This window comes from Plecotus auritus, assembly GCF_963455305.1.
Source record: "Plecotus auritus genome assembly, chromosome: 5".
NCBI lineage: Eukaryota > Metazoa > Chordata > Mammalia > Chiroptera > Vespertilionidae > Plecotus > Plecotus auritus.
This window is the reverse complement of record NC_137776.1, coordinates 101,816,976-101,838,191: the sequence shown is the minus strand read 5'-3', so window position 1 is coordinate 101,838,191 and position 21,216 is coordinate 101,816,976.

The window sequence follows — 21,216 nt, the reverse complement described above, 5'->3', positions numbered from 1 at the left end:
GGTCTACCTGAGGTTTTCTGACTGTTCACTGGGACAAGTCCAACCACAAGGTCTCCTTATCACTTCTGGTTGTCAACGTGGCCCCTCCCCTTGATGCCATCAGCAGTCTCAGCTGGTCCTGGGACCGAAAATCTAAACCACCTGAACTACTTGGGCTTTCCACTGGGAACCTCCCCCATGATGACGTCATCACTTCTGGCCAATACCCGGACCCGAACTCATAACCACCTGAGCACTACAGCCTCTACACGTGCCCCGCCCCCACACCCCCGTGAATGCCATCAGCACTTCCTATAGGTACACGATCCTCAACCCTTAATCCACCAGAGCACTTCCAGCTGTTCACCTAGCCCTCACCATATCCTAGGTCACCTCAGCAGTTCTCACTGTCCACATGGCGCTTCCCCCTTGATGACATGAACACTTTAAACTGGTTATCGGGTCCAAACCCTTGTTCATTTGACTATTTCCCACTGTTCTTTAGGCTCTGGTTCACCTCACCAATGAGCGACACTGGCTGGCTACTTAGCTCTTAAGAATAGGGCTGATTTCCCAAGCTCTGGAATTTGGCTTCAGGACCTAAAACCCACAGCCCCAGGCAATCATCCACTCACAGACTCCCTCTTCTCTGGTGGGATGTCGGCCAGCAGTTTGCCCCCAGCATTCCTTTAAGATAACCCTTGTTTTCCGTGAGGCCGGGATCCCCCTTGACCCTAAACACGGGGTCATCTCACCCTGCAGTGACCCGTGACTCTGACAGCCCTGCATATGGGCTTTGCAATCCAGGAAATAGCAGTGTTGAGGCCCGGAAAACCCTTTCCAATCTGGGAACAAAGACCTGTCCCCTTCATGGTCACTTAAATGTCGTAGCGAACTGCGCGCCAGCTTTTTACTTAATTACTGGGAAACTGCCCTTCTGGGAGGTTAGGTACCTGCCGCTGCCTTCCTCAGTATAAACCACAGGAAGTTGGAGAGTTTCTATCCTCTTGGCATTCTCCAATGCATTCCCCTGGCTCTACCAGCCTTTACACTTGAACACTTCCAGCTGTTGGCCGGGCAGCAAGCCCTGATCTACCTGAGGTTTTCTGGCTGTTCACTAGGACAAGCATAACCACTCGGCCTCATTACCACTTCTGGCTTCCAGGTGACCCCTCCCCTTGATGATGTCAGAGGACTCAGTTGGTCCTGGCCCCAAAATCTTAACCACCTGAACACCTTAGGATGTCCACGTATCCCTTCCCCCTTGATTATATCAGCACTTCTGGAAGGTACCATGGCCCCAATTCCATAAACACCTGAGCACTTTAGCCTCCCGAGGTGGCCCCTTCCCCTTGATGACGTCAGCACTTCCGGCTGGTCCCCGGGCCACAAACCCATAAAAACCTGAGCACCTCAGCCTCGACACGTGGCCCCTTCCCCATGATTACTTCAGCACTTCCTGCCGGTCCACATTCCCTAACCCTTTATCCACCATAGCACTTCTTGCTCTTCACCTGGGTCTTACAATATCCTTGGTCTTCTCAGCCCTACGACTGCCTTCTGGCAAATCCCAATTGGTTATATGAACACTTTAAACTGGTTACTGAGACCCAACCCTTGTTCATGTGACCATTTCCCACTGTTCCCCAGGCCCTTGGTCACCTCAAAAAGGAGCCAAACTGGCTGGCCCTAAGTTCATAAGAACTGGGGTGATTTTCCGATCTCTGGAAGTTGGATTAAAGGCTTAACACCCACAACCTCAGGTAAACTCTTGTCCACAGACTGCCTCTTCTCCGGTGGAATGGTGTCCAGCAGCGCGCCTCCAGCACTCCTTTCAGACAAGCCAGGTTGTCCATGAGGCCAGGGATCCACCAAGCTCTCTAAAATGGGGGCATCTCACCCTGCAGTTACCTGTGACTTGACAGACCTACAAAAGGGATTTGAAATATGGGAAACCGCAGTGATGAAACCCTGAAAACCCTTTCCAAACTGGGAGCAAAGGCCTGGCCCTCAATGGTCAAATATTTTACAGGGAACTGAGAACGAGCTTTTCGCTTAATTCCTGGGAAAATGTCCTTCCATGAGGAGAGCTACATTCTTGATGCCTACCAGAGTACGGACCACAAGAAGTTCGGTAGTTTCTGACCTAACGGGATCCTCCAGTGTATTCCCCTGGCTCTACCAGGCTTTACACTTGACCACTTCCAGCTGTTGACCTGGCAGTAGGCCTGGTCTACCTGAGGTTTTCTGACTGTTCACTGGGACAAGTCCAACCACAAGGTCTCCTTATCACTTCTGGTTGTCAACGTGGCCCCTCCCCTTGATGCCATCAGCAGTCTCAGCTGGTCCTGGGACCGAAAATCTAAACCACCTGAACTACTTGGGCTTTCCACTGGGAACCTCCCCCATGATGACGTCATCACTTCTGGCCAATACCCGGACCCGAACTCATAACCACCTGAGCACTACAGCCTCTACACGTGCCCCGCCCCCACACCCCCGTGAATGCCATCAGCACTTCCTATAGGTACACGATCCCCAACCCTTAATCCACCAGAGCACTTCCAGCTGTTCACCTAGCCCTCACCATATCCTAGGTCACCTCAGCAGTTCTCAATCTCCACATGGCGCTTCCCCCTTGATGACATGAACACTTTAAACTGGTTATCGGGTCCAAACCCTTGTTCATTTGACTATTTCCCACTGTTCTTTAGGCTCTGGTTCACCTCACCAATGAGCGACACTGGCTGGCTACTTAGCTCTTAAGAATAGGGCTGATTTCCCAAGCTCTGGAATTTGGCTTCAGGACCTAAAACCCACAGCCCCAGGCAATCATCCACTCACAGACTCCCTCTTCTCTGGTGGGATGTTGGCCAGCAGTTTGCCCCCAGCATTCCTTTAAGATAACCCTTGTTTTCCGTGAGGCCGGGATCCCCCTTGACCCTAAACACGGGGTCATCTCACCCTGCAGTGACCCGTGACTCTGACAGCCCTGCATATGGGCTTTGAAATCCAGGAAATAGCAGTGTTGAGGCCCTGAAAACCCTTTCCAATCTGGGAACAAAGACCTGTCCCCTTCATGGTCACTTAAATGTCGTAGCGAACTGCGCGCCAGCTTTTTACTTAATTACTGGGAAACTGCCCTTCTGGGAGGTTAGGTACCTCCCGCTGCCTTCCTCAGTATAAACCACAGGAAGTTGGGGAGTTTCTATCCTCTTGGGATTCTCCAATGCATTCCCCTGGCTCTACCAGCCTTTACACTTGAACACTTCCAGCTGTTGGCCAGGCAGCAAGCCCTGATCTACCTGAGGTTTTCTGGCTGTTCACTAGGACAAGCATAACCACTCGGCCTCCTTACCACTTCTGGCTTCCAGGTGACCTCTCCACTTGATGATGTCAGAGGACTCAGTTGTTCCTGGCCCCAAAATCTTAACCACCTGAACACCTTAGGATGTCCACGTAGCCCTTCCCCCTTGATTATATCAGCACTTCCGGAAGCTACCAGGGCCCCAATACCATAAACACCTGAGCACTTTAGCCTCCCCAGGTGGCCCCTTCCCCTTGATGACGTCAGCACTTCCGGCTGGTCCCCAGGCCACAAACCCATAAACACCTGAGCACCTCAGCCTCGACACGTGGCCCCTTCCCCATGATTACGTCAGCACTTCCTGCCGGTCCACATTCCCTAACCCTTTATCCACCACAGCACTTCTTGCTCTTCACCTGGGTCTTACAATATCCTTGGTCTTCTCAGCCCTACGACTGCCTTCTGGCAAATCCCAATTGGTTATATGAACACTTTAAACTGGTTACTGAGACCCAACCCTTGTTCATGTGACCATTTCCCACTGTTCCCCAGGCCCTTGGTCACCTCAAAAAGGAGCCAAACTGGCTGGCCCTAAGTTCATAAGAACTGGGGTGATTTTCCGATCTCTGGAAGTTGGATTAAAGGCTTAACACCCACAACCTCAGGTAAACTCTTGTCCACAGACTGCCTCTTCTCCGGTGGAATGGTGTCCAGCAGCGCGCCTCCAGCACTCCTTTCAGACAAGCCAGGGTGTCCATGAGGCCAGGGATCTACCAAGCTCTCTAAAATGGGGGCATCTCACCCTGCAGTTACCTGTGACTTGACAGACCTACAAAAGGGATTTGAAATATGGGAAACCGCAGTGATGAAACCCTGAAAACCCTTTCCAAACTGGGATCAAAGGCCTGGGCCTCAATGGTCAAATATTTTATAGGGAACTGAGAACGAGCTTTTCGCTTAATTCCTGGGGAAATGTCCTTCCATGAGGAGAGCTACATTCTTGATGCCTACCAGATTACGGACCACAAGAAGTTCGGTAGTTTCTGACCTAACGGGATCCTCCAGTGTATTCCCCTGGCTCTACCAGGCTTTACACTTGACCACTTCCAGCTGTTGACCTGGCAGTAGGCCTGGTCTACCTGAGGTTTTCTGACTGTTCACTGTTACAAGTCCAACCACAAGGTCTCCTTATCACTTCTGGTTGTCAACGTGGCCCCTCCCCTTGATGCCATCAGCAGTCTCAGCTGGTCCTGGGACCGAAAATCTAAACCACCTGAACTACTTGGGCTTTCCACTGGGAACCTCCCCCATGATGACGTCATCACTTCTGGCCAATACCCGGACCCGAACTCATAACCACCTGAGCACTACAGCCTCTACACGTGCCCCGCCCCCACACCCCCGTGAATGCCATCAGCACTTCCTATAGGTACACGATCCCCAACCCTTAATCCACCAGAGCACTTCCAGCTGTTCACCTAGCCCTCACCATATCCTAGGTCACCTCAGCAGTTCTCAATCTCCACATGGCGCTTCCCCCTTGATGACATGAACACTTTAAACTGGTTATCGGGTCCAAACCCTTGTTCATTTGACTATTTCCCACTGTTCTTTAGGCTCTGGTTCACCTCACCAATGAGCGACACTGGCTGGCTACTTAGCTCTTAAGAATAGGGCTGATTTCCCAAGCTCTGGAATTTGGCTTCAGGACCTAAAACCCACAGCCCCAGGCAATCTTCCACTCACAGACTCCCTCTTCTCTGGTGGGATGTTGGCCAGCAGTTTGCCCCCAGCATTCCTTTAAGATAACCCTTGTTTTCCGTGAGGCCGGGATCCCCCTTGACCATAAACACGGGGTCATCTCACCCTGCAGTGACCCGTGACTCTGACAGCCCTGCATATGGGCTTTGCAATCCAGGAAATAGCAGTGTTGAGGCCCTGAAAACCCTTTCCAATCTGGGAACAAAGACCTGTCCCCTTCATGGTCACTTAAATGTCGTAGCGAACTGCGCGCCAGCTTTTTACTTAATTACTGGGAAACTGCCCTTCTGGGAGGTTAGGTACCTCCCGCTGCCTTCCTCAGTATAAACCACAGGAAGTTGGGGAGTTTCTATCCTCTTGGGATTCTCCAATGCATTCCCCTGGCTCTACCAGCCTTTACACTTAAACACTTCCAGCTGTTGCCCGGGCAGCAAGCCCTGATCTACCTGAGGTTTTCTGGCTGTTCACCAGGACAAGCATAACCACTCGGCCTCATTACCACTTCTGGCTTCCAGGTGACCCCTCCCCTTGATGATGTCAGAGGACTCAGTTGGTCCTGGCCCCAAAATCTTAACCACCTGAACACCTTAGGATGTCCACGTGGCCCTTCCCCCTTGATTATATCAGCACTTCCGGAAGGTACCAGGGCCCCAATTCCATAAACACCTGAGCACTTTAGCCTCCCGAGGTGGCCCCTTCCCCTTGATGACGTCAGCACTTCCGGCTGGTCCCCGGGCCACAAACCCATAAAAACCTGAGCACCTCAGCCTCGACACGTGGCCCCTTCCCCATGATTACGTCAGCATTTCCTGCCGGTCCACATTCCCTAACCCTTTATCCACCATAGCACTTCTTGCTCTTCACCTGGGTCTTACAATATCCTTGGTCTTCTCAGCCCTACGACTGCCTTCTGGCAAATCCCAATTGGTTTTATGAACACTTTAAACTGGTTACTGAGACCCAAACCCTTGTTCATGTGACCATTTCCCACTGTTCCCCAGGCCCTTGGTCACCTCAAAAAGGAGCCAAACTGGCTGGCCCTAAGTTCATAAGAACTGGGGTGATTTTCCGATCTCTGGAAGTTGGATTAAAGGCTTAACACCCACAACCTCAGGTAAACTCTTGTCCACAGACTGCCTCTTCTCCGGTGGAATGGTGTCCAGCAGCGCGCCTCCAGCACTCCTTTCAGACAAGCCAGGTTGTCCATGAGGCCAGGGATCCACCAAGCTCTCTAAAATGGGGGCATCTCACCCTGCAGTTACCTGTGACTTGACAGACCTACAAAAGGGATTTGAAATATGGGAAACCGCAGTGATGAAACCCTGAAAACCCTTTCCAAACTGGGAGCAAAGGCCTGGCCCTCAATGGTCAAATATTTTATAGGGAACTGAGAACGAGTTTTTCGCTTAATTCCTGGGGAAATGTCCTTCCATGAGGAGAGCTACATTCTTGATGCCTACCAGAGTACGGACCACAAGAAGTTCGGTAGTTTCTGACCTAACGGGATCCTCCAGTGTATTCCCCTGGCTCTACCAGGCTTTACACTTGACCACTTCCAGCTGTTGACCTGGCAGTAGGCCTGGTCTACCTGAGGTTTTCTGACTGTTCACTGGGACAAGTCCAACCACAAGGTGTCCTTATCACTTCTGGTTGTCAACGTGGCCCCTCCCCTTGATGCCATCAGCAGTCTCAGCTGGTCCTGGGACCGAAAATCTAAACCACCTGAACTACTTGGGCTTTCCACTGGGAACCTCCCCCATGATGACGTCATCACTTCTGGCCAATACCCGGACCCGAACTCATAACCACCTGAGCACTACAGCCTCTACACGTGCCCCGCCCCCACACCCCCGTGAATGCCATCAGCACTTCCTATAGGTACACGATCCCCAACCCTTAATCCACAAGAGCACTTCCAGCTGTTCACCTAGCCCTCACCATATCCTAGGTCACCTCAGCAGTTCTCACTGTCCACGTGGCGCTTCCCCCTTGATGACATGAACACTTTAAACTGGTTATCGGGTCCAAACCCTTGTTCATTTGACTATTTCCCACTGTTCTTTAGGCTCTGGTTCACCTCACCAATGAGCGACACTGGCTGGCTACTTAGCTCTTAAGAATAGGGCTGATTTCCCAAGCTCTGGAATTTGGCTTCAGGACCTAAAACCCACAGCCCCAGGCAATCTTCCACTCACAGACTCCCTCTTCTCTGGTGGGATGTTGGCCAGCAGTTTGCCCCCAGCATTCCTTTAAGATAACCCTTGTTTTCCGTGAGGCCGGGATCCCCCTTGACCCTAAACACGGGGTCATCTCACCCTGCAGTGACCCGTGACTCTGACAGCCCTGCATATGGGCTTTGCAATCCAGGAAATAGCAGTGTTGAGGCCCTGAAAACCCTTTCCAATCTGGCAACAAAGACCTGTCCCCTTCATGGTCACTTAAATGTCGTAGCGAACTGCGCGCCAGCTTTTTACTTAATTACTGGGAAACTGCCCTTCTGGGAGGTTAGGTACCTGCCGCTGCCTTCCTCAGTATAAACCACAGGAAGTTGGAGAGTTTCTATCCTCTTGGGATTCTCCAATGCATTCCCCTGGCTCTACCAGCCTTTACACTTGAACACTTCCAGCTGTTGGCTGGGCAGCAAGCCCTGATCTACCTGAGGTTTTCTGGCTGTTCACTAGGACAAGCATAACCACTCGGCCTCATTACCACTTCTGGCTTCCAGGTGACCCCTCCCCTTGATGATGTCAGAGGACTCAGTTGGTCCTGGCCCCAAAATCTTAACCACCTGAACACCTTAGGATGTCCACGTGGCCCTTCCCCCTTGATTATATCAGCACTTCCGGAAGGTACCAGGGCCCCAATTCCATAAACACCTGAGCACTTTAGCCTCCCGAGGTGGCCCCTTCCCCTTGATGACGTCAGCACTTCCGGCTGGTCCCCGGGCCACAAACCCATAAAAACCTGAGCACCTCAGCCTCGACACGTGGCCCCTTCCCCATGATTACGTCAGCATTTCCTGCCGGTCCACATTCCCTAACCCTTTATCCACCATAGCACTTCTTGCTCTTCACCTGGGTCTTACAATATCCTTGGTCTTCTCAGCCCTACGACTGCCTTCTGGCAAATCCCAATTGGTTTTATGAACACTTTAAACTGGTTACTGAGACCCAAACCCTTGTTCATGTGACCATTTCCCACTGTTCCCCAGGCCCTTGGTCACCTCAAAAAGGAGCCAAACTGGCTGGCCCTAAGTTCATAAGAACTGGGGTGATTTTCCGATCTCTGGAAGTTGGATTAAAGGCTTAACACCCACAACCTCAGGTAAACTCTTGTCCACAGACTGCCTCTTCTCCGGTGGAATGGTGTCCAGCAGCGCGCCTCCAGCACTCCTTTCAGACAAGCCAGGTTGTCCATGAGGCCAGGGATCCACCAAGCTCTCTAAAATGGGGGCATCTCACCCTGCAGTTACCTGTGACTTGACAGACCTACAAAAGGGATTTGAAATATGGGAAACCGCAGTGATGAAACCCTGAAAACCCTTTCCAAACTGGGAGCAAAGGCCTGGCCCTCAATGGTCAAATATTTTATAGGGAACTGAGAACGAGCTTTTCGCTTAATTCCTGGGGAAATGTCCTTCCATGAGGAGAGCTACATTCTTGATGCCTACCAGAGTACGGACCACAAGAAGTTCGGTAGTTTCTGACCTAAGGGGATCCTCCAGTGTATTCCCCTGACTCTACCAGGCTTTACACTTGACCACTTCCAGCTGTTGACCTGGCAGTAGGCCTGGTCTACCTGAGGTTTTCTGACTATTCACTGGGACAAGTCCAACCACAAGGTCTCCTTATCACTTCTGGTTGTCAACGTGGCCCCTCCCCTTGATGCCATCAGCAGTCTCAGCTGGTCCTGGGACCGAAAATCTAAACCACCTGAACTACTTGGGCTTTCCACTGGGAACCTCCCCCATGATGACGTCATCACTTCTGGCCAATACCCGGACCTGAACTCATAACCACCTGAGCACTACAGCCTCTACACGTGCCCCGCCCCCACACCCCGTGAATGCCATCAGCACTTCCTATAGGTACAAGATCCCCAACCCTTAATCCACCAGAGCACTTCCAGATGTTCACCTAGCCCTCACCATATCCTAGGTCACCTCAGCAGTTCTCAATCTCCACATGGCGCTTCCCCCTTGATGACATGAACACTTTAAACTGGTTATCGGGTCCAAACCCTTGTTCATTTGACTATTTCCCACTGTTCTTTAATCTCTGGTTCACCTCACCAATGAGCGACACTGGCTGGCTACTTAGCTCTTAAGAATAGGGCTGATTTCCCAAGCTCTGGAATTTGGCTTCAGGACCTAAAACCCACAGCCCCAGGCAATCATCCACTCACAGACTCCCTCTTCTCTGGTGGGATGTTGGCCAGCAGTTTACCCCAGCATTCCTTTAAGATAACCCTTGTTTTCCGTGAGGCCGGGATTCCCCTTGACCCTAAACACGGGGTCATCTCACCCTGCAGTGACCCGTGACTCTGACAGCCCTGCATATGGGCTTTGAAATCCAGGAAATAGCAGTGTTGAGGCCCTGAAAACCCTTTCCAATCTGGGAACAAAGACCTGTCCCTTTCATGGTCACTTAAATGTCGTAGCGAACTGCGCGCCAGCTTTTTACTTAATTACTGGGAAACTGCCCTTCTGGGAGGTTAGGTACCTCCCGCTGCCTTCCTCAGTATAAACCACAGGAAGTTGGGGAGTTTCTATCCTCTTGGGATTCTCCAATGCATTCCCCTGGCTCTACCAGCCTTTACACTTGAACACTTCCAGCTGTTGCCCGGGCAGCAAGCCCTGATCTACCTGAGGTTTTCTGGCTGTTCACTAGGACAAGCATAACCACTCGGCCTCGTTACCACTTCTGGCTTCCAGGTGACCTCTCCACTTGATGATGTCCGAGGACTCAGTTGTTCCTGGCCCCAAAATCTTAACCACCTGAACACCTTAGGATGTCCACGTGGCCCTTCCCCCTTGATTATATCAGCACTTCCGGAAGCTACCAGGGCCCCAATACCATAAACACCTGAGCACTTTAGCCTCCCCAGGTGGCCCCTTCCCATTGATGACGTCAGCACTTCCGGCTGGTCCCCGGGCCACAAACCCATAAACACCTGAGCACCTCAGCCTCGACACGTGGCCCCTTCCCCATGATTACGTCAGCACTTCCTGCCGGTCCACATTCCCTAACCCTTTATCCACCACAGCACTTCTTGCTCTTCACCTGGGTCTTACAATATCCTTGGTCTTCTCAGCCCTACGACTGCCTTCTGGCAAATCCCAATTGGTTATATGAACACTTTAAACTGGTTACTGAGACCCAACCCTTGTTCATGTGACCATTTCCCACTGTTCCCCAGGCCCTTGGTCACCTCAAAAAGGAGCCAAACTGGCTGGCCATAAGTTCATAAGAACTGGGGTGATTTTCCGATCTCTGGAAGTTGGATTAAAGGCTTAACACCCACAACCTCAGGTAAACTCTTGTCCACAGACTGCCTCTTCTCCGGTGGAATGGTGTCCAGCAGCGCGCCTCCAGCACTCCTTTCAGACAAGCCAGGTTGTCCATGAGGCCAGGGATCCACCAAGCTCTCTAAAATGGGGGCATCTCACCCTGCAGTTACCTGTGACTTGACAGACCTACAAAAGGGATTTGAAATATGGGAAACCGCAGTGATGAAACCCTGAAAACCCTTTCCAAACTGGGAGCAAAGGCCTGGCCCTCAATGGTCAAATATTTTATAGGGAACTGAGAACGAGCTTTTCGCTTAATTCCTGGGGAAATGTCCTTCCATGAGGAGAGCTACATTCTTGATGCCTACCAGAGTACGGACCACAAGAAGTTCGGTAGTTTCTGACCTAAGGGGATCCTCCAGTGTATTCCCCTGACTCTACCAGGCTTTACTTGACCACTTCCAGCTGTTGACCTGGCAGTAGGCCTAGTCTACCTGAGGTTTTCTGACTGTTCACTGGGACAAGTCCAACCACAAGGTCTCCTTATCACTTCTGGTTGTCAATGTGGCCCCTCCCCTTGATGCCATCAGCAGTCTCAGCTGGTCCTGGGACCGAAAATCTAAACCACCTGAACTACTTGGGCTTTCCACTGGGAACCTCCCCCATGATGACGTCATCACTTCTGGCCAATACCCGGACCCGAACTCATAACCACCTGAGCACTACAGCCTCTACACGTGCCCCGCCCCCACACCCCCGTGAATGCCATCAGCACTTCCTATAGGTACACGATCCCCAACCCTTAATCCACCAGAGCACTTCCAGCTGTTCACCTAGCCCTCACCATATCCTAGGTCACCTCAGCAGTTCTCACTGTCCACGTGGCGCTTCCCCCTTGATGACATGAACACTTTAAACTGGTTATCGGGTCCAAACCCTTGTTCATTTGACTATTTCCCACTGTTCTTTAGGCTCTGGTTCACCTCACCAATGAGCGACACTGGCTGGCTACTTAGCTCTTAAGAATAGGGCTGATTTCCCAAGCTCTGGAATTTGGCTTAAGGACCTAAAACCCACAGCCCCAGGCAATCTTCCACTCACAGACTCCCTCTTCTCTGGTGGGATGTTGGCCAGCAGTTTGCCCCCAGCATTCCTTTAAGATAACCCTTGTTTTCCGTGAGGCCGGGATCCCCCTTGACCCTAAACACGGGGTCATCTCACCCTGCAGTGACCCGTGACTCTGACAGCCCTGCATATGGGCTTTGCAATCCAGGAAATAGCAGTGTTGAGGCCCTGAAAACCCTTTCCAATCTGGGAACAAAGACCTGTCCCCTTCATGGTCACTTAAATGTCGTAGCGAACTGCGCGCCAGCTTTTTACTTAATTACTGGGAAACTGCCCTTCTGGGAGGTTAGGTACCTGCCGCTGCCTTCCTCAGTATAAACCACAGGAAGTTGGAGAGTTTCTATCCTCTTGGGATTCTCCAATGCATTCCCCTGGCTCTACCAGCCTTTACACTTGAACACTTCCAGCTGTTGGCCGGGCAGCAAGCCCTGATCTACCTGAGGTTTTCTGGCTGTTCACTAGGACAAGCATAACCACTCGGCCTCATTACCACTTCTGGCTTCCAGGTGACCCCTCCCCTTGATGATGTCAGAGGACTCAGTTGGTCCTGGCCCCAAAATCTTAACCACCTGAACACCTTAGGATGTCCACGTGGCCCTTCCCCCTTGATTATATCAGCACTTCCGGAAGGTACCAGGGCCCCAATTCCATAAACACCTGAGCACTTTAGCCTCCCGAGGTGGCCCCTTCCCCTTGATGACGTCAGCACTTCCGGCTGGTCCCCGGGCCACAAACCCATAAAAACCTGAGCACCTCAGCCTCGACACGTGGCCCCTTCCCCATGATTACGTCAGCACTTCCTGCCGGTCCACATTCCCTAACCCTTTATCCACCATAGCACTTCTTGCTCTTCACCTGGGTCTTACAATATCCTTGGTCTTCTCAGCCCTACGACTGCCTTCTGGCAAATCCCAATTGGTTATATGAACACTTTAAACTGGTTACTGAGACCCAACACTTGTTCATGTGACCATTTCCCACTGTTCCCCAGGCCCTTGGTCACCTCAAAAAGGAGCCAAACTGGCTGGCCCTAAGTTCATAAGAACTGGGGTGATTTTCCGATCTCTGGAAGTTGGATTAAAGGCTTAACACCCACAACCTCAGGTAAACTCTTGTCCACAGACTGCCACTTCTCCGGTGGAATGGTGTCCACCAGCGCGCCTCCAGCACTCCTTTCAGACAAGCCAGGTTGTCCATGAGGCCAGGGATCCACCAAGCTCTCTAAAATGGGGGCATCTCACCCTGCAGTTACCTGTGACTTGACAGACCTACAAAAGGGATTTGAAATATGGGAAACCGCAGTGATGAAACCCTGAAAACCCTTTCCAAACTGGGAGCAAAGGCCTGGCCCTCAATGGTCAAATATTTTATAGGGAACTGAGAACGAGCTTTTCGCTTAATTCCTGGGGAAATGTCCTTCCATGAGGAGAGCTACATTCTTGATGCCTACCAGAGTACGGACCACAAGAATTTCGGTAGTTTCTGAACTAACGGGATCCTCCAGTGTATTCCCCTGGCTCTACCAGGCTTTACACTTGACCACTTCCAGCTGTTGACCTGGCAGTAGGCCTGGTCTACCTGAGGTTTTCTGACTGTTCACTGGGACAAGTCCAACCACAAGGTCTCCTTATCACTTCTGGTTGTCAATGTGGCCCCTCCCCTTGATGCCATCAGCAGTCTCAGCTGGTGCTGGGACCGAAAATCTAAACCACCTGAACTACTTGGGCTTTCCACTGGGAACGTCCCCCATGATGACGTCATCACTTCTGGCCAATACCCGGACCCGAACTCATAACCACCTGAGCACTACAGCCTCTACACGTGCCCCGCCCCCACACCCCCGTGAATGCCATCAGCACTTCCTATAGGTACACGATCCCCAACCCTTAATCCACCAGAGCACTTCCAGCTGTTCACCTAGCCCTCACCATATCCTAGGTCACCTCAGCAGTTCTCAATCTCCACATGGCGCTTCCCCCTTGATGACATGAACACTTTAAACTGGTTATCGGGTCCAAACCCTTGTTCATTTGACTATTTCCCACTGTTCTTTAGGCTCTGGTTCACCTCACCAATGAGCGACACTGGCTGGCTACTTAGCTCTTAAGAATAGGGCTGATTTCCCAAGCTCTGGAATTTGGCTTCAGGACCTAAAACCCACAGCCCCAGGCAATCTTCCACTCACAGACTCCCTCTTCTCTGGTGGGATGTTGGCCAGCAGTTTGCCCCCAGCATTCCTTTAAGATAACCCTTGTTTTCCGTGAGGCCGGGATCCCCCTTGACCCTAAACACGGGGTCATCTCACCCTGCAGTGAGCCGTGACTCTGACAGCCCTGCATATGGGCTTTGAAATCCAGGAAATAGCAGTGTTGAGGCCCTGAAAACCCTTTCCAATCTGGGAACAAAGACCTGTCCCCTTCATGGTCACTTAAATGTCGTAGCGAACTGCGCGCCAGCTTTTTACTTAATTACTGGGAAACTGCCCTTCTGGGAGGTTAGGTACCTGCCGCTGCCTTCCTCAGTATAAACCACAGGAAGTTGGGGAGTTTCTATCCTCTTGGGATTCTCCAATGCATTCCCCTGGCTCTACCAGCCTTTACACTTGAACACTTCCAGCTGTTGGCTGGGCAGCAAGCCCTGATCTACCTGAGTTTTTCTGGCTGTTCACTAGGACAAGCATAACCACTCGGCCTCATTACCACTTCTGGCTTCCAGGTGACCCCTCCCCTTGATGATGTCAGAGGACTCAGTTGGTCCTGGCCCCAAAATCTTAACCACCTGAACACCTTAGGATGTCCACGTGGCCCTTCCCCCTTGATTATATCAGCACTTCCGGAAGGTACCAGGGCCCCAATTCCATAAACACCTGAGCACTTTAGCCTCCCGAGGTGGCCCCTTCCCCTTGATGACGTCAGCACTTCCGGCTGGTCCCCGGGCCACAAACCCATAAAAACCTGAGCACCTCAGCCTCGACACGTGGCCCCTTCCCCATGATTACGTCAGCACTTCCTGCCGGTCCACATTCCCTAACCCTTTATCCACCATAGCACTTCTTGCTCTTCACCTGGGTCTTACAATATCCTTGGTCTTCTCAGCCCTACGACTGCCTTCTGGCAAATCCCAATTGGTTATATGAACACTTTAAACTGGTTACTGAGACCCAACCCTTGTTCATGTGACCATTTCCCACTGTTCCCCAGGCCCTTGGTCACCTCAAAAAGGAGCCAAACTGGCTGGCCCTAAGTTCATAAGAACTGGGGTGATTTTCCGATCTCTGGAAGTTGGATTAAAGGCTTAACACCCACAACCTCAGGTAAACTCTTGTCCACAGACTGCCTCTTCTCCGGTGGAATGGTGTCCAGCAGCGCGCCTCCAGCACTCCTTTCAGACAAGCCAGGTTGTCCATGAGGCCAGGGATCCACCAAGCTCTCTAAAATGGGGGCATCTCACCCTGCAGTTACCTGTGACTTGACAGACCTACAAAAGGGATTTGAAATATGGGAAACCGCAGTGATGAAACCCTGAAAACCCTTTCCAAACTGGGAGCAAAGGCCTGGCCCTCAATGGTCAAATATTTTATAGGGAACTGAGAACGAGCTTTTCGCTTAATTCCTGGGGAAATGTCCTTCCATGAGGAGAGCTACATTCTTGATGCCTACCAGAGTACGGACCACAAGAAGTTCGGTAGTTTCTGACCTAAGGGGATCCTCCAGTGTATTCCCCTGACTCTACCAGGCTTTACTTGACCACTTCCAGCTGTTGACCTGGCAGTAGGCCTAGTCTACCTGAGGTTTTCTGACTGTTCACTGGGACAAGTCCAACCACAAGGTCTCCTTATCACTTCTGGTTGTCAATGTGGCCCCTCCCCTTGATGCCATCAGCAGTCTCAGCTGGTCCTGGGACCGAAAATCTAAACCACCTGAACTACTTGGGCTTTCCACTGGGAACCTCCCCCATGATGACGTCATCACTTCTGGCCAATACCCGGACCCGAACTCATAACCACCTGAGCACTACAGCCTCTACACGTGCCCCGCCCCCACACCCCCGTGAATGCCATCAGCACTTCCTATAGGTACACGATCCCCAACCCTTAATCCACCAGAGCACTTCCAGCTGTTCACCTAGCCCTCACCATATCCTAGGTCACCTCAGCAGTTCTCACTGTCCACGTGGCGCTTCCCCCTTGATGACATGAACACTTTAAACTGGTTATCGGGTCCAAACCCTTGTTCATTTGACTATTTCCCACTGTTCTTTAGGCTCTGGTTCACCTCACCAATGAGCGACACTGGCTGGCTACTTAGCTCTTAAGAATAGGGCTGATTTCCCAAGCTCTGGAATTTGGCTTAAGGACCTAAAACCCACAGCCCCAGGCAATCTTCCACTCACAGACTCCCTCTTCTCTGGTGGGATGTTGGCCAGCAGTTTGCCCCCAGCATTCCTTTAAGATAACCCTTGTTTTCCGTGAGGCCGGGATCCCCCTTGACCCTAAACACGGGGTCATCTCACCCTGCAGTGACCCGTGACTCTGACAGCCCTGCATATGGGCTTTGCAATCCAGGAAATAGCAGTGTTGAGGCCCTGAAAACCCTTTCCAATCTGGGAACAAAGACCTGTCCCCTTCATGGTCACTTAAATGTCGTAGCGAACTGCGCGCCAGCTTTTTACTTAATTACTGGGAAACTGCCCTTCTGGGAGGTTAGGTACCTGCCGCTGCCTTCCTCAGTATAAACCACAGGAAGTTGGAGAGTTTCTATCCTCTTGGGATTCTCCAATGCATTCCCCTGGCTCTACCAGCCTTTACACTTGAACACTTCCAGCTGTTGGCCGGGCAGCAAGCCCTGATCTACCTGAGGTTTTCTGGCTGTTCACTAGGACAAGCATAACCACTCGGCCTCATTACCACTTCTGGCTTCCAGGTGACCCCTCCCCTTGATGATGTCAGAGGACTCAGTTGGTCCTGGCCCCAAAATCTTAACCACCTGAACACCTTAGGATGTCCACGTGGCCCTTCCCCCTTGATTATATCAGCACTTCCGGAAGGTACCAGGGCCCCAATTCCATAAACACCTGAGCACTTTAGCCTCCCGAGGTGGCCCCTTCCCCTTGATGACGTCAGCACTTCCGGCTGGTCCCCAGGCCACAAACCCATAAACACCTGAGCACCTCAGCCTCGACACGTGGCCCCTTCCCCATGATTACGTCAGCACTTCCTGCCGGTCCACATTCCCTAACCCTTTATCCACCATAGCACTTCTTGCTCTTCACCTGGGTCTTACAATATCCTTGGTCTTCTCAGCCCTACGACTGCCTTCTGGCAAATCCCAATTGGTTATATGAACACTTTAAACTGGTTACTGAGACCCAACACTTGTTCATGTGACCATTTCCCACTGTTCCCCAGGCCCTTGGTCACCTCAAAAAGGAGCCAAACTGGCTGGCCCTAAGTTCATAAGAACTGGGGTGATTTTCCGATCTCTGGAAGTTGGATTAAAGGCTTAACACCCACAACCTCAGGTAAACTCTTGTCCACAGACTGCCACTTCTCCGGTGGAATGGTGTCCACCAGCGCGCCTCCAGCACTCCTTTCAGACAAGCCAGGTTGTCCATGAGGCCAGGGATCCACCAAGCTCTCTAAAATGGGGGCATCTCACCCTGCAGTTACCTGTGACTTGACAGACCTACAAAAGGGATTTGAAATATGGGAAACCGCAGTGATGAAACCCTGAAAACCCTTTCCAAACTGGGAGCAAAGGCCTGGCCCTCAATGGTCAAATATTTTATAGGGAACTGAGAACGAGCTTTTCGCTTAATTCCTGGGGAAATGTCCTTCCATGAGGAGAGCTACATTCTTGATGCCTACCAGAGTACGGACCACAAGAATTTCGGTAGTTTCTGAACTAACGGGATCCTCCAGTGTATTCCCCTGGCTCTACCAGGCTTTACACTTGACCACTTCCAGCTGTTGACCTGGCAGTAGGCCTGGTCTACCTGAGGTTTTCTGACTGTTCACTGGGACAAGTCCAACCACAAGGTCTCCTTATCACTTCTGGTTGTCAATGTGGCCCCTCCCCTTGATGCCATCAGCAGTCTCAGCTGGTGCTGGGACCGAAAATCTAAACCACCTGAACTACTTGGGCTTTCCACTGGGAACGTCCCCCATGATGACGTCATCACTTCTGGCCAATACCCGGACCCGAACTCATAACCACCTGAGCACTACAGCCTCTACACGTGCCCCGCCCCCACACCCCCGTGAATGCCATCAGCACTTCCTATAGGTACACGATCCCCAACCCTTAATCCACCAGAGCACTTCCAGCTGTTCACCTAGCCCTCACCATATCCTAGGTCACCTCAGCAGTTCTCAATCTCCACATGGCGCTTCCCCCTTGATGACATGAACACTTTAAACTGGTTATCGGGTCCAAACCCTTGTTCATTTGACTATTTCCCACTGTTCTTTAGGCTCTGGTTCACCTCACCAATGAGCGACACTGGCTGGCTACTTAGCTCTTAAGAATAGGGCTGATTTCCCAAGCTCTGGAATTTGGCTTCAGGACCTAAAACCCACAGCCCCAGGCAATCTTCCACTCACAGACTCCCTCTTCTCTGGTGGGATGTTGGCCAGCAGTTTGCCCCCAGCATTCCTTTAAGATAACCCTTGTTTTCCGTGAGGCCGGGATCCCCCTTGACCCTAAACACGGGGTCATCTCACCCTGCAGTGACCCGTGACTCTGACAGCCCTGCATATGGGCTTTGCAATCCAGGAAATAGCAGTGTTGAGGCCCTGAAAACCCTTTCCAATCTGGGAACAAAGACCTGTCCCCTTCATGGTCACTTAAATGTCGTAGCGAACTGCGCGCCAGCTTTTTACTTAATTACTGGGAAACTGCCCTTCTGGGAGGTTAGGTACCTGCCGCTGCCTTCCTCAGTATAAACCACAGGAAGTTGGGGAGTTTCTATCCTCTTGGGATTCTCCAATGCATTCCCCTGGCTCTACCAGCCTTTACACTTGAACACTTCCAGCTGTTGGCTGGGCAGCAAGCCCTGATCTACCTGAGGTTTTCTGGCTGTTCACTAGGACAAGCATAACCACTCGGCCTCATTACCACTTCTGGCTTCCAGGTGACCCCTCCCCTTGATGATGTCAGAGGACTCAGTTGGTCCTGGCCCCAAAATCTTAACCACCTGAACACCTTAGGATGTCCACGTGGCCCTTCCCCCTTGATTATATCAGCACTTCCGGAAGGTACCAGGGCCCCAATTCCATAAACACCTGAGCACTTTAGCCTCCCGAGGTGGCCCCTTCCCCTTGATGACGTCAGCACTTCCGGCTGGTCCCCGGGCCACAAACCCATAAAAACCTGAGCACCTCAGCCTCGACACGTGGCCCCTTCCCCATGATTACGTCAGCACTTCCTGCCGGTCCACATTCCCTAACCCTTTATCCACCATAGCACTTCTTGCTCTTCACCTGGGTCTTACAATATCCTTGGTCTTCTCAGCCCTACGACTGCCTTCTGGCAAATCCCAATTGGTTATATGAACACTTTAAACTGGTTACTGAGACCCAACCCTTGTTCATGTGACCATTTCCCACTGTTCCCCAGGCCCTTGGTCACCTCAAAAAGGAGCCAAACTGGCTGGCCCTAAGTTCATAAGAACTGGGGTGATTTTCCGATCTCTGGAAGTTGGATTAAAGGCTTAACACCCACAACCTCAGGTAAACTCTTGTCCACAGACTGCCTCTTCTCCGGTGGAATGGTGTCCAGCAGCGCGCCTCCAGCACTCCTTTCAGACAAGCCAGGTTGTCCATGAGGCCAGGGATCCACCAAGCTCTCTAAAATGGGGGCATCTCACCCTGCAGTTACCTGTGACTTGACAGACCTACAAAAGGGATTTGAAATATGGGAAACCGCAGTGATGAAACCCTGAAAACCCTTTCCAAACTGGGAGCAAAGGCCTGGCCCTCAATGGTCAAATATTTTATAGGGAACTGAGAACGAGCTTTTCGCTTAATTCCTGGGGAAATGTCCTTCCATGAGGAGAGCTACATTCTTGATGCCTACCAGAGTACGGACCACAAGAAGTTCGGTAGTTTCTGACCTAACGGGATCCTCCAGTGTATTCCCCTGGCTCTACCAGGCTTTACACTTGACCACTTCCAGCTGTTGACCTGGCAGTAGGCCTGGTCTACCTGAGGTTTTCTGACTGTTCACTGGGACAAGTCCAACCACAAGGTCTCCTTATCACTTCTGGTTGTCAACGTGGCCCCTCCCCTTGATGCCATCAGCAGTCTCAGCTGGTCCTGGGACCGAAAATCTAAACCACCTGAACTACTTGGGCTTTCCACTGGGAACCTCCCCCATGATGACGTCATCACTTCTGGCCAATACCCGGACCCGAACTCATAACCACCTGAGCACTACAGCCTCTACACGTGCCCCGCCCCCACACCCCCGTGAATGCCATCAGCACTTCCTATAGGTACACGATCCCCAACCCTTAATCCACCAGAGCACTTCCAGCTGTTCACCTAGCCCTCACCATATCCTAGGTCACCTCAGCAGTTCTCACTGTCCACGTGGCGCTTCCCCCTTGATGACATGAACACTTTAAACTGGTTATTGGGTCCCAACCCTTGTTCATTTGACTATTTCCCACTGTTCTTTAGGCTCTGGTTCACCTCACCAATGAGCGACACTGGCTGGCTACTTAGCTCTTAAGAATAGGGCTGATTTCCCAAGCTCTGGAATTTGGCTTCAGGACCTAAAACCCACAGCCCCAGGCAATCTTCCACTCACAGACTCCCTCTTCTCTGGTGGGATGTTGGCCAGCAGTTTGCCCCCAGCATTCCTTTAAGATAACCCTTGTTTTCCGTGAGGCCGGGATACCCCTTGACCCTAAACACGGGGTCATCTCACCCTGCAGTGACCCGTGACTCTGACAGCCCTGCATATGGGCTTTGCAATCCAGGAAATAGCAGTGTTGAGGCCCTGAAAACCCTTTCCAATCTGGCAACAAAGACCTGTCCCCTTCATGGTCACTTAAATGTCGTAGCGAACTGCGCGCCAGCTTTTTACTTAATTACTGGGAAACTGCCCTTCTGGGAGGTTAGGTACCTGCCGCTGCCTTCCTCAGTATAAACCACAGGAAGTTGGAGAGTTTCTATCCTCTTGGGATTCTCCAATGCATTCCCCTGGCTCTACCAGCCTTTACACTTGAACACTTCCAGCTGTTGGCTGGGCAGCAAGCCCTGATCTACCTGAGGTTTTCTGGCTGTTCACTAGGACAAGCATAACCACTCGGCCTCATTACCACTTCTGGCTTCCAGGTGACCCCTCCCCTTGATGATGTCAGAGGACTCAGTTGGTCCTGGCCCCAAAATCTTAACCACCTGAACACCTTAGGATGTCCACGTGGCCCTTCCCCCTTGATTATATCAGCACTTCCGGAAGGTACCAGGGCCCCAATTCCATAAACACCTGAGCACTTTAGCCTCCCGAGGTGGCCCCTTCCCCTTGATGAC